The 13,234-nt window shown below is 40.5% G+C and overlaps 1 protein-coding gene across 1 annotated transcript in view; it reads left to right on the top strand.

The window, feature by feature from the left end:
• Positions 1–3,341: 3,341 nt before the first annotated feature.
• Positions 3,342–13,234, top strand: part of lrrc7 (leucine rich repeat containing 7) — a 106,484-nt gene continuing 96,591 nt past the window's right edge. The window contains exon 1 of the mRNA XM_088312702.1: positions 3,342–3,664. The gene's annotated coding sequence lies outside the window, so the exon portion shown is untranslated. The remainder of the gene's footprint in view (positions 3,665–13,234) is intronic.

Raw genomic sequence — 13,234 nt, 5'->3', positions numbered from 1 at the left:
AATAGAGGCACGTCAGTGATCGGCGCTCCACTCCTCCGTGACTCACAGACTCAGAGTCCAGTGCGCGCGCCCAAGAGAACGCGAGCGGCGAGTGTTTACAATTCAAACGTCTGTTGATGCTAAAGATGGAGAAGCAAAATAGATAGTGCTCAGGGGCACAAAACCGAAAAAGAAACAGGCAGTTGGAGAAAGACGATGCAGCCATGAAAACCGGCTTTTCAAAGTGGTTAAAAGACAGTAGGTAAGTTGTGATGTGTCGGCGTAGTAAGAGCCACACATGGCTCAATGAAACCTTCAATAAAAATTTGAAATAAAAGTTTTATATTCCCCACAAAAAATGTATTTATAGGCTACATATAAAAATTAAATCATTATTATTATTATATTTTGTGTGCGTGTGTTGGCGTGCCTGTTATGTGTCTACATACCCCCAGAAAGTAGGTAGTTGCCCCCCTGGCTATAGCTGTTGTGTAAGTGCTATTTAAATAAAGACGTATTTTACAAAAAGGTCTTTTTTGACTAGGAATAAGAATTAGCCTGGTGTAGGAATCCAATAAAGACCATGATTTCACTTTTCCACTTATTCATGTGAAGAAGTCTTTAGTTCCTTCAGTAACAACCAGTTAAAAGACCTACTGTGAAGTAATTTAAAAAAATGGCAAGTGAAATCACAGTAAAGAAATTAAACACAAAATATTAAAGCATGGGAAAAAAAATCTGTTGTATATTCAACGAAGTAATCATTTTCCTTAAGTGAGATCCTGGCAAGCGACAGACTGAACCATGATGTCATTTCAAGAACAAAAATGAAGGGCTCCACCTAGGAAGTGTGCAAAGCAAGTAAGAAATCGACTCCAAGCGATATTTCCAACCTATCTGTGGGGATGCACGTGTTTGAAGAGTTGGAGGAATAGGATGTAGTTGGCATGCTATGTTGGGCCATATGTGCACAATGCTCAGAATACCGAAAATGTTGTTCCCCAACGACCGACATGGTGTCAAGACAAGATCATTGACATTGAAATAATGGTAAGTAGGTATATCCGCTTCTCCTCATAAGGGTTTGCCAGGGTGCTGGAGCCTATCCCAGTTGTCTTCGGGCATTAGGTACACCCTGAACTCGATGCCAGCCAGTCGCAGGACAAAGACAAGCAACCATCAGCGCTCACAATCAAACTAGGACCAATTTAAAGCATTTCACATGTTTTTGAAATATGGAGAAGAATGTGCTAACTCCGCGGCACGGTGGCCGACTGGTTAGCACGATGGCCTCACAGTGAGAGACAGCATCGGGCGTGGGTTAGATCCCGGCTCCGGCCATCCTGTGTGGAGTTTGCATGTTCTCCCCGTGTCTGCGTGGGTTTCCTCCGGGTACTCCGGTTTCCTCCCACATTCCAAAAACATGCATGGCAGGCCGATTGAACACTGTAAATTGCCCCTAGGTATGAGTGTGAGCGCGGATGGTTGTTCGTCTCTGTGTGCCCTGCAATTGGCTGGCAACCAGTTCAGGGTGTCCCCCGCCTACTGCCCGGAGATAGCTGGGATAGGCTCCAGCACCCCCCGCGACCCTAGTGAGAAGAAGCGGTACAGAAGATGGATGGATGGATGTGCTAACTCCACACAGGAAGGCCGGAGCCCGGAATCAAACCCGGGACCTCTGTACTGTGATGCAGATGTGCTAAACAGTCATCCACCATGCCACCTAGTACATACATGGAATAAATAATAAACATAACAGTATGTACAATGTTTATGAGTAACCGTAAATTAATTTTAATGTAATGATCAAAACAGGATCAAACCCGCAATCTCATGTTTGGAAGTGTGTTGCTCTACCAACTGTGATTTTGACCCAGCGGACACGGGGTGTATGCAGAAACAACAAGATTAAGTTCACCTGTTCCAGTGCTGAGCTTGAAGCTTAGCTTCCTGCTCCAGTGTTGCTGCTCAAGCTTCCAGTAGAGCTGCTTTGATCGCAAGGCGTTTACACAGCTAACCAATATCGGCCGTTGGGGCCAACTGTCGTGTCATCCTAGAAGTCGGCATGTCGAAAATGAACCGCAACAGCCTACGGAGACACCGGACCTTCTGCGCATGCATGAGAAATAGTACCCCTGCATGCCATCGACGGTGATCATTGTCAATTGGTTGCCTTTGACGGTTATGTCAAATAACGACTGCCTTTCATAAATGAGAGTGATTAATTCGTCTTCATGCTCTTCTGTCCAGCCAGCTGTTATGTCCATAGAGAAGATGTGAAAAATGAGCGAAGTTGATTCAGATCTTGAGGAGTAGCTTCAAATTTGACCGTTTGTCTGTTTTCGTCAATTCATTTCCTGTCCTTGTCCTGGTACCACCTCACATCTGTGGGGGGAAAAAAAAGCTTAATAAAGGCTCAATTGTCCGTGGGTAAGAATGTGTGTGGGAATGGCTGTTGTTCTACATGTATCTATGGGTATTTAGTGCAAGCAGTCCGAGGTGGAGCCACAGCAAGCCCAAAGTTATCTGGCTTGCTCCAGCTCACCTGTGACCATAGTGAGCAGAAACACTATAGAAAATGGATCAATCAATGAATTAAAAAAAAGTAAGAAATGGCCTAAATTGACATTTTCGGTTTTTATCAGATGCCTGACTATAATCATGTCATTGTCCACACCACTTATCCTGTACAGGGTTGCAGGAGGGTGCTGGAGCCTATCCCAGCAGACTACAGGCGAAAGCCACTGATAAATTTGTTTTAGCAGTGCAATTAAACTGAAACTCCAATGACACTTAGTACTATCCTGATCGCTGCAAGGCTCAACTGTCAGCAAAAATATTAGTTTGTTTGTCGGGAGGCTACTGCCTGGCTCATGGCAGGGGGGCCTGGGCTAGTTGGTGTTTTTGAGTGGTTGTACTTTGTGGAAAGCGTTTGTTACAGCTCCAGCAGTTGTGAAATGCGCTAAAGTTGTATTGTATTGTATTGTATAGTACTGCATTGTCAAGTTGATGTACCTTTTATACTCACTTGCAGTTCTGCTTTTACGTTAACTGTTGAGGATCTTATCAACACAAGCTGCTGCAGAGAACTAAAATATTCAACACACCTATACAGAGAGCGAGAGGGAGAGAGAGCGAGTTAAGGACTTGAACTCCTTCCTCTCTCTCCCACATCTTTTCTGCTTTGGTGGTATAGGTTCACATGCCCATCTGTTGCTAGGCAACTATAACATAAAATCTCTGAAGTCAGAGAGGAGAGAGGGAGAGAATGAGAATTCACAAGTACTGCAATTCGCCACTGTTTGTTTGGCTGCGCACATGATCCCATCACAGCTTTCAGTAGCCATCTGTGGATCCATTTGGACTTGTGTGACTCTCGCTCCGCCATTGTGCAACCAATCAGGACAAGCTGGGGGCCGGACTGGTGGTTCCCAAGGTTACCCGCGTGATTGACGTTCAGTCTCCTGCAGCGGAGCGCGCAGCAGTGTATCACTGTTGCTCTCGCTTTCCTCCGGAGACTGTGAAGAAATCTGGAAGCAAGGAAGAAAAGACCGAAGGAAGAAGGATGCTTATGATTTAAAATCTTCCCTCTTTTGCTGCTTTTCTTCTTGGAAAAGATGCAGACGGGAGACCTGGAAAAAGCCGGCTGAGGAAAAAGGGGAGGACGAAGAAGAGTGATTTGTTGGTGAGAGTTGGTTCAGTCTGCCTTGCCTTTTATCGTTGAGCTTTTCACGCCAATGCTATGACTTATTGGTACAAGCTTTTACTGTTTTTCATTTTATGGATGCGTGGGAGTGAAGAGAAGGTTCTGTACCGCGTGGGTGTTGAAAAGCCTTTTTACAATATGGCTATTGCAAAGGCTAAAAGCAAATATATGAACCAGACAAAACACAACTATTCTTGCATTTCATCCATATTAAGAATTTGATGTCAAACCTTGTCAACTATCTGCATAAGAGGAGGAGGAGTATCAATTACATAATGCTTCATCTCCATCGGGGAGCTTAACATAAATATGCAAAACTTGTTTTTCCCTTTTGATTCACGGTTGCATGCTCTGCTATGTGTCAAGTGTTGTCAGGTGTTTTTTTTTATAACTGTGAATGATACATTAGGACAGCCTATATAACACGTAGGAGGTGCTCGTAAAGTAAAGTCAGCATTGGTGTTATAAGATTTTGTAAACTTGCACTGTCATGCATCAAATTAGTTCTGAATCTAATTTGTACGTAGCAATGCGTGCTAGCAGGCTTCCCTAAAAGTGCAAGTGACCTCGAGTAAGATGACAGCTGCTTGCTCCATGCCCTAAGGACTCAGTTTTGCACCATCAGGGACTTTCTGCTTAACTGCTTTCCCCAGTGGGAGTGCTATTCTTTCGCATCTGAGGACATTCAACTTTGGGATCAGGTGTGCTTTGACTCGTTTTATCGTGCAAGAGTCCTGCATTAGTTAAGAGACTTCATCAGATACTTCGCAGCTTTTCCGTCACTCCTAGAGTTGTTTTGGTCTCTGTAAAGCGGCCTGCCAGCAGAGGAGGGATCAACACATCCTCACAGATCTGTCTACTGCAGATATCTGGGCTTCTTTTCTGCTTCAGTAAACAGTATGCAGAGCAGTGCCATCGAAGAGTGCGAGAGAGATCAAACAGTGAGTCATATTTGAGCCCACAACATTACACATGTATGGTATTCAGTAGTCACCTTCAGGAGGTGAGTTAGCGCAACATATTTTATTTATTTATTTTTTTTAATGACAGTGTCAGTTTGAGCCATCAAAAGTTGCACAAAAACTAGACAAAAAAACCCAACTATTTTAAAAACAACTTAAAAGAAAATCTGTATGTCATGATCACTGAAGTCACAAATCAGGAAATAAAATGACAAAATAATTTAAAAAAAAGACACCAGAGCAATCGGCTTTGCAGTGAAAAACCGAAATGCATTTCATTCAATAAGGCATGTGTTATGCTTTTCTCTCCAATGTATTATAGATGATGATGATGGACTGACCTCATTCAAACATAAACACAAACTGCTCTCATTTCCAGTCTTGGCAATGCTCTCCAAACCTTCTGCAAGGTTGAACTGTCAGCATTTGTGAAAGACATGTTTGTGTTTGTTAGCAGGATACTTCGTCACTCACGGGGGAGTGATGAACACAACAGCATTATTATCCAGATTGTCACTAAAATTCAATGTGTTCTTCTTTGGCCAGCACAAAACCAAGTTGGGCTTTTTGTGATAGTCATCTATTTGCACCTGGAGGATACTGGGCGGCACGGTGACGATTGGTTAGCACATCCACCTCACAGGTGGTGCAGGGTTCGATTCCGGCTCCGGCCTTTATGGGTCGGGTTAGCATGGAATTTCTCCGGGTATTCTGGTTTCCTCTCACATTCCAAAGACATGCATAGTAGGTTGAGTGCACACTCTAAATACGCCCTAGGTGTGATTACGAGCGTCTACGTCTTTGACTATGTGTGCACTGCGATTGGCTGGCAACCAATCAGTGTGCACTAGCAGGGTGTAATGACAAATGCATTTGAAGTTTGAGTGATATTTGTTAAAATAATAAATAAATATAAAGCAAAGTAGTTAAGGAAGCATGTGAATGATTTTGTTTGGAGTTTGTTCTCAGTTCTTATGTTGGAGGTCTACAGCTCTGAAGGAGGGCAGTTTGGGAAAACTAAATCTTTAGAGCAACTACGTGACAACAACTAACTATACCATTTTAGAATGTAAATGTAACAATGTGTACACACTGCTTTGTTATTACCATGGTAACTAACCTATGATCACCGACTATACTTTTGTGATGATGATGGCTCAGCGATGGCAACGCTCTTGCACTATTCAAAAGTGAAAATAATCAGACGGCGTTCATTTCGATTTCAACAGTGAAGAGTTTTGTTTCTTCGTAATATGATCACACCCCTTTTGGCTAACAAATGTACATTTCCTGATCTTGATTTGTCGATACTGTAAATAGCATTTCACTAATGTTAAGCAAGGGCGAAAAAAAAAGCATTAATAATCTTTCTTGCAACAAATTTGTCACAGTGCAACCTCAATTTAAGGGACTAATAGTGGAGAGGGGTTGTCCGTTAAAGCCGATTGTCAGTTAAATTTAAGCATTTTTTTTTTTTTTTTTTGTGGCCCAAAAGACAACTATGGTACGCAATTCTTATACTTTTTTTCACGGCCGTAAAACACTCAATACAGTAAAAAAATAAATGTAAATAGATATAAAAAAAAAAGCTTGTAACTGAAAAGTTTTAAAGTTTTTCAAAATTTATCCCACTGGTGCTTGGGGGTGTGGTGATAATAGTATGCTGTTGGGCCATTTCATGTTAGTGCATGTCCATTTTTCATCTCTGTGACAATTAGATGACAGAGAAAAGGGCTGGAAAAAACAACTATATACTATACCAAACTCAGTACTGTATATTAAAGCTTCACTAATCGATTCAATTGTTGATTATGTTTTCAATTAATAATCGAATCGGATTAAATAAAATACATTTCCATCCTTTTTTTTTAAAAACAAACAAACTGGTTATTAATTCAAATCAATAGTGCAGAAAAGTGCAGAAACAGGATGCTGTGTGAACAATAAGTATGTACTGTAACATTGGTGCAATTTTGATTCACAGGTTTGGCTTTGACCGTATGATAGCATTTAGGTTGTGTTTGTCGTTTAATCAGTTGTTTTACATGTCAGTTTTACAGTAAACTACAGCCGGGAGTGACAAATAAATAGCTTGAAGTAAGAACGTTTGGCCTTTTATTTGGAGATGTGTTAGCGAAGTGCAAGCACCTGCTGTGGGGTGAAAATATGTAACAAGACTTTTTATTGTTCTTAAAATACATAATAAAAAAAAAAAATATATATATATATATATATATATATATATATATTATTTATTTTATTTTTTGGTAAGAAATGTTCATTGGTTTAAAAAAAAAAAAAAAGTCAAGAATTCCACTGTACATCGCCAATTTCATGCTATTTTGGTTCAATTCTTAATGAATTGTGTGTAATAACGTTCGGCTGAGCGGCCATGGATGCGGACAGAGAGTACCCACTCGCAACCTAATGAGAACGTGCAATTGATGAGCACAGGGTGGAAATGTGAGCCTTTTGACAGCACTCGAAATATAATGTGTGACATCGCGCTGATGTGCGTACACTGCTTCCTTTCAGTGCGCCATGGAAACTTGCCAACTGTTCTATTAAAGCATAGTCACAACTTTGAAGAACACGCTTCGGAACTGAAACATGGCACTATTTGATTTCATGTGAATCAGTGCTTGGCAGTACCAACCCAAATTGGTCCATACCCCAAAAAGTGCTGTCTTCGGTACGCCACCCCTAATAGTCCGTATAAAGAGTTGTAACTATATTTTTGAACAAATAAACAAACAAACAATCATATGGTCTAGGTAATTTCATAAGTTGCTCACATGCTGAAAAAGTGTGGGCACCCCTGCACAAAGTTATTGTTGTTGTTTAACTTAATGACAGCCACAAACCGAAACCCAACTCTAATGTTGGTGCAAAAACTGTTAAAAGTTGCACTTGACACATTTGTTTAACCTAAAGAGACTTAATACTACATCTAAAATGTAATAGAACCAAAAGTATTTTTTTACTAAATACCCTGTATTTAAAGACATTTGTGTGTGAGTCCGTGTCTAGTTACTGTATGGTTGCATCATCTTTGGTAGGATTATGAAATGGTGAGCAATAAGCGAGGATGTGAAGAGGGAGCAGCCGCCGGAAAGAAAGACACAAATAGAGACAACTGGGAAAACTAAAGCCTCACATTTTTTTTTTTATCCGGTTTTAAAATATTGTGCTTTGCTCAAAGGCACAATCCTGTAGTCACGATACAAACTTGCATTTTCAACCGTGAGCCTTTGTTCACCCTTGGCATATGAATACTCACCTTTTTTTGCCACCGTTTCCATTTGTGTATCTATAAACCTAGAGAATGCAGTTAGAAGGATGCGTGGCGCTTTGGAAATAATAAATGCCTAGAGGACATATTGCATGGACTATTCACATTCTGTGAGCATAAGCAGTGTAAAGTTTGTAAGATGAACTTTAGAGTTTGAAATATTTCCTGACCCAATCTGTCTGACAGAGGAAGCACTTTCTTTACCATGTTGTCTGCCGAAATGCTACTGCCTCCAACCAGACTTGAAAACTGAATATCAGGTTTAGGACAATGACATTGGAGATTAACAAGTCTTAACTAGTAAACCGGGAATCATGTTTTCCCTTCAGATTTGAAAATGAAGTTGAATGAAGCTGATGATTTCAAGTTGAATGCTTCGGTCACAAGGGCATCCTCCTTAAAATGCCAGCGGCCACTGCTGACCAACTGTCTGACTCAGTTCCTCCAAGAATTCACAGGCCCAGACGGGTGGAGTAATTTGAGTGGCAAAAAAGAACAAAAACCATTGGAGAAAAAGGAATGATTTGCAATTGTCACATACTGTAAAGCACCATTACGCACCGTGAATAAAAGTCACTGTTAAGTGAAAATAAATACTGCACGTCTTCTAAATTTGAGACACCACGTAGAAATGTGTGCTTAACAACCCTCCAAAATTAGAATCGTGAAACAAATGGCAGAGTTTATAAAATGAGGCTTGAGAAGGGTCAAAAATCAAGCCAATGCTCTCAAATGCTGTGGTCTGCTAAATGTACTGAAAAACGCCGCACTCAACTGTTAATGTCAATCAAATAGCAGTACCACAATCTGGAAAAATGAATGCCACATTGTCTGGTATCTTTCTTATGCCTACATGTTTGAGCTCCGAAAATACAATATCTCCGCTTAAACCGTTCTGGTGGCTGGAATATATATATACGAGGCGCTCAAAAGTGAGCACAGCAGCCATAAGGCTCGGTCCACATGCTGACTGTCAAGCCGGACTTAAAAACAAACAACAAAAAAAGTCCTCCTTCCTCGTGCTTCCAACTTGAGCTGCTTGATGTGCATGCACTCATGTCTGACAATGAGGCGCTGCAGTCTCCAGCTCCCCATGACAGTGAACTAGATAACTAGATAATGATGAGCAAAATTTAAATGAAAAAGTTGTAATTAAAACATTAAAAACTCGAAAAATATGTTTTTGGGGAAATATGTCAGTTTTTACAAAAAACATGGAATATTTGGTGCATAAAGAAACATGTCCCGTGTTAAGTGTATTATCTGAGCTGCTTCTCCTCACAAGGGGCGCGTGGGTGCTGAAGCTTATTCCAAATGATTTTGTGCAGTCGGCTGGGTACACCCTGAACTAGTTGCCAGCCAATTGCAGGGCACACAAAGACAAACAACCATTCACACTCACAACCACACCTAGAGACAATTCAGAGTGTTCCATTAACCTACCATGCATGTCTTTGGAATGTGGGTGGAAACTGGAGTACCCGGAGAAAACCCACAAAGGCACGGGAAGTACATGCAATCAAACCCTGTCCATCTGTACTGTGTGGCGGACGCGTAAACCAGTCGTCCACTGTGCCGATAAGTTAAAATAAGTAAATAAAGTTTTTTATTTTCATGTCGGGGCAAGTCTAGTTTACCGTGTTTGGGAATTTGGCAGACCACGCTTTGCCATGCACGGCGGTCCAGCAGACAGTGGTTCATTTTCTTTCACATGTCCTCAGCACACGTGACCATTTGGTGACAGAAACTAGACTAGAAATTAGACCAGCTCGAAATTGTCGAAATCAATTAATTGAATTTCTTTAATACTATCATCAACATTTTTATACTTCTTAAAACACCCCATTCGGCTGCGACATAGCTAAGACGGTTGGATTTGAACTTAGAGGTTCCACTGTACTCACTTAAGGTTTGAAGCATTGAATTCGACATCTGACTGCAGGGTTCCCAAAGTCTTTGAGAAACCCCAAAGGTTTCTTAAGGCTTATTGATGCCACAAAAATAGGGCAAAGCACTACTTTTTTTCTTACTTAAACTCCTCAACTATATTAAACATAGTTGCTTGTCCCTAGTATGCCACAAGATGGTGCTAACGTGATAATTCTTTTTTTTATTGCTTTGTCCTGAGCACTAAAACAGTAACTCTGTGAGTTTTTTCAGGAAATAACTCAGGATATCGTTTAAAAAAAACCCTTCTCTTATTTTTTTATGGTAAGTTGTCTTGGTGAATATTTTTTCTTGTATTTCTCAAATTTGCCTATGCAGCTTGTATGTAGCCATAGCACCACATGGAGAAATTCATCTCACACTGTCTCTTCCATGTTACCGATTATTTTGAGTCTCTTTATCGGCGGACAGCCATGACTTTCCTCTTCCCTGTGTTTTCATTTATGCCCATTCGGGTGTCCATTACTGGTGTCCGCTGATCAATTTTTACGAACTATGATGAGGTGAGTAAGGCAAGTGGTGCAAGGGATGGAAATGCATGTCATTAATTTATTCACAACATAAAGTCATAGTTTGCTTAAATGAAAAAAAAAGAAATTCTAAATGTATAAGGACTAATATCCGCGTAACTTCATTAATTAAATGCATTTTGCCACGCAATGTTATCTGGAAGCGTTTTTTTAAAGCAAATACTGCAATTACAGTACACCCCTGCTATTCACGGTATAGAGACCAGGTTGGCCTTCAAAATCCGCGTATCATTGACATAAGTTGGGCAGGGGAGTGTTGTTTCATGCATTGTAAATGAGTTACTTAATCGGTAAAAGTAATTTTTTTCCTGCCAAAAATCGGCCTAAAGAAATTCATATCAGTTGGGTCCCAGTTTTTAGCTCATGGTCATGGTAAATGTTCAATTGCAGGATTCTTGCATTAGTTTATACATGATTGTGAATATGCAGATATGTTCCATTCTACAGGACAACTCTGATCACACACTGTCCACCCACACACAGGATGCCTGTGGACATGCACACATGCGCACAAACACTCACACGCGCACACACACGCACACAAACAGAGATCCACAGGAGCGCGCACCCTCTGACTGGCTCTTCAGACCTTTTAAAGTTGTTGATGATTTTCACACAGTGTGTGATGTCCTCTTTGATTCTATGAAGTGTTGATAATGCCCACGGGATTCTTTCTGACAGGGCGGCGGAGTTGATGCAAATTTGCACTTTCATTTGACTAAATAAAGCCAACCATTAGCTTACATGCTGACGGATAGTTTAACATTTTGCTTACGATATTCAGCTATAAGAGTTAATAACTCTCTGATAAAGTCAAAAATTAATTTGTATAAACACAGGAATTTAGACTAAAAACATATTTGTTTGCTTTGCAGAGCAATTTTGCAAATCAATAACTTAATTTGAGGAGCAATGTTCTAACTAGAGGATTGATTTTCCCTGCAAGTTAATCCCGGGGACCTGAAGCAAGGGTTACGTTAAACAATACAATTATGACAATAAAATGAATAAACAGTTGATAAACACCATTTTTCATAGAATCAACAATAAAATAATATATTGCCAAAACAAACAAATAACATTACGGATAAATTATAAATATTACCAACTATATTAATATACTTTTTGGTACTTTCCACCTGCTGACGTACACTATAAATACACCTTAATTAATTAATTAATTCCACATTAATTCATTTCCACTTCTAGTTCAGTTTCGCCAGTTTGACTTTCTCTCCAGAGTCCACACACTTCTTGTTCGGCTGTTTTGCAGTGCTGAGCACGTCAGTCCGTCAGACATAATTCTGCCATTATTTCAGGCTTGGCTCAGTCATCAATGACACCAAATCGGCGTTGAGAAGGCACATACCAGAACTATGTGACATTCAAGCGCAACAAGCAGGGCACACAGCCAAACAAAGTTTAAAAAAAAACAAAAAACGCATGCATGAGATGTAGTACATTGTTGACGCTGATTGACGGTCACTGATGACGGATGGAGTGGGTCCACGTCAACTACCCCGTAATGATGACGGAATGCTATTTTGATGTTGAATGTTTAACATGGTTCCAGACAGACATTTGTGAAAAATGTAATCACCCAAGCAATTAATTGCAGTCTTAAATGCGCTAGCTGAGTCAGTCTTAGGTTAGCTTAGCATTTAGCATGGCCTCTCCGTCTTTTTTTGTCCTCCCTTCGTGAGTATGACAGTTGTCAGAAATATACCTTATTCACCGCCACGCTGGCGATGATTACTGACTGAGCAGCAACTTCCGCATCAGTAGAACAGAGCTTTAATTATCTGTTATCTATTATTTTGGTCATCTAAAGAATGACCACAAATAGGGAAAGCATTCAAAGTCAAATCAGAAAACACTTGTCATCCCTTATTTTCACGTCTTCATGTGAAGGAATATCGAGATGATAATATGTTGGTGTGAAAATATTTTTGTCTACGAATTTTTTCCTGAAATAACCCCAGGTCCCAGTGCATCCATGATTAGTGTTTTCTGGACTGGTTCTTGGGTCGCATAGTGACAGTCAAATCCGATCGGTGTTTTTGAAGATTTTCTGTTTGAGATGCATCCTGTACAAATGCAATATAAAACTACCTCATGACTGTGGTTTCAATCCGACTCGCAAAAACATTATTTCATGAGCTTTGTGACTGTTCTGACTTAAAAAGTAGTGGTGGACGGTCAAGGCCTTCAAGGCCTTCTCTGCTGGCCTAACATAATGAAGAAATCATGATCATATTCTTCACTTTGATGTCATATTATAGCCTAGTGTTTTATTTTTAGCTGAGCTTTTTCATCCAGTCTGAATTCAGTCAGCTCGTGTTGCCAGGCAGATTTCATAATACCAGAAGCACGCACTATTTGTCCGAGGCCTTCAGATACAATCGTGTGGGCGTCAGATCTGTGAAATTGAGAGGGTTTTATAGTTGATAGACTGTTGCGATAGCCAATGAGATCACAAATTGGTTACAGTGAGCCTTCTGCTGGCCTTACGTTGAAGGTGATGAACGCGTTTTGTGATTGGATACTCACTCGTGAGGGGGCAGCGCTACGCTGAATGAACACACCAGAAAGTTGGAACTGGCAACCGTTCAAAAATCTAAAATATATAATTGCTTTTTTAAACCACAATGGCCGAAGGAGGGAAAAGTGTGGATTTAATTGCAGATACACTTGCAAGGCCATTTTCAAGACAGACCTTTCAAGAGAAGCTAGGTCGTCCAACACTCACTCAGTAGTGCATAAGTGTCTTTCTGTTCGTCATTTCCCCAGCCATGGTGTCATAAATGATGGTATTATG

The sequence above is a fragment of the Idiotropiscis lumnitzeri genome, chromosome 13 (genome assembly GCF_059441095.1).
Source record: "Idiotropiscis lumnitzeri isolate Australia: NSW breed Sydney's pygmy pipehorse chromosome 13, RoL_Ilum_1.0, whole genome shotgun sequence".
Lineage (NCBI taxonomy): Eukaryota > Metazoa > Chordata > Actinopteri > Syngnathiformes > Syngnathidae > Idiotropiscis > Idiotropiscis lumnitzeri.
This window is presented reverse-complemented; position numbering and strand designations above follow the sequence as displayed.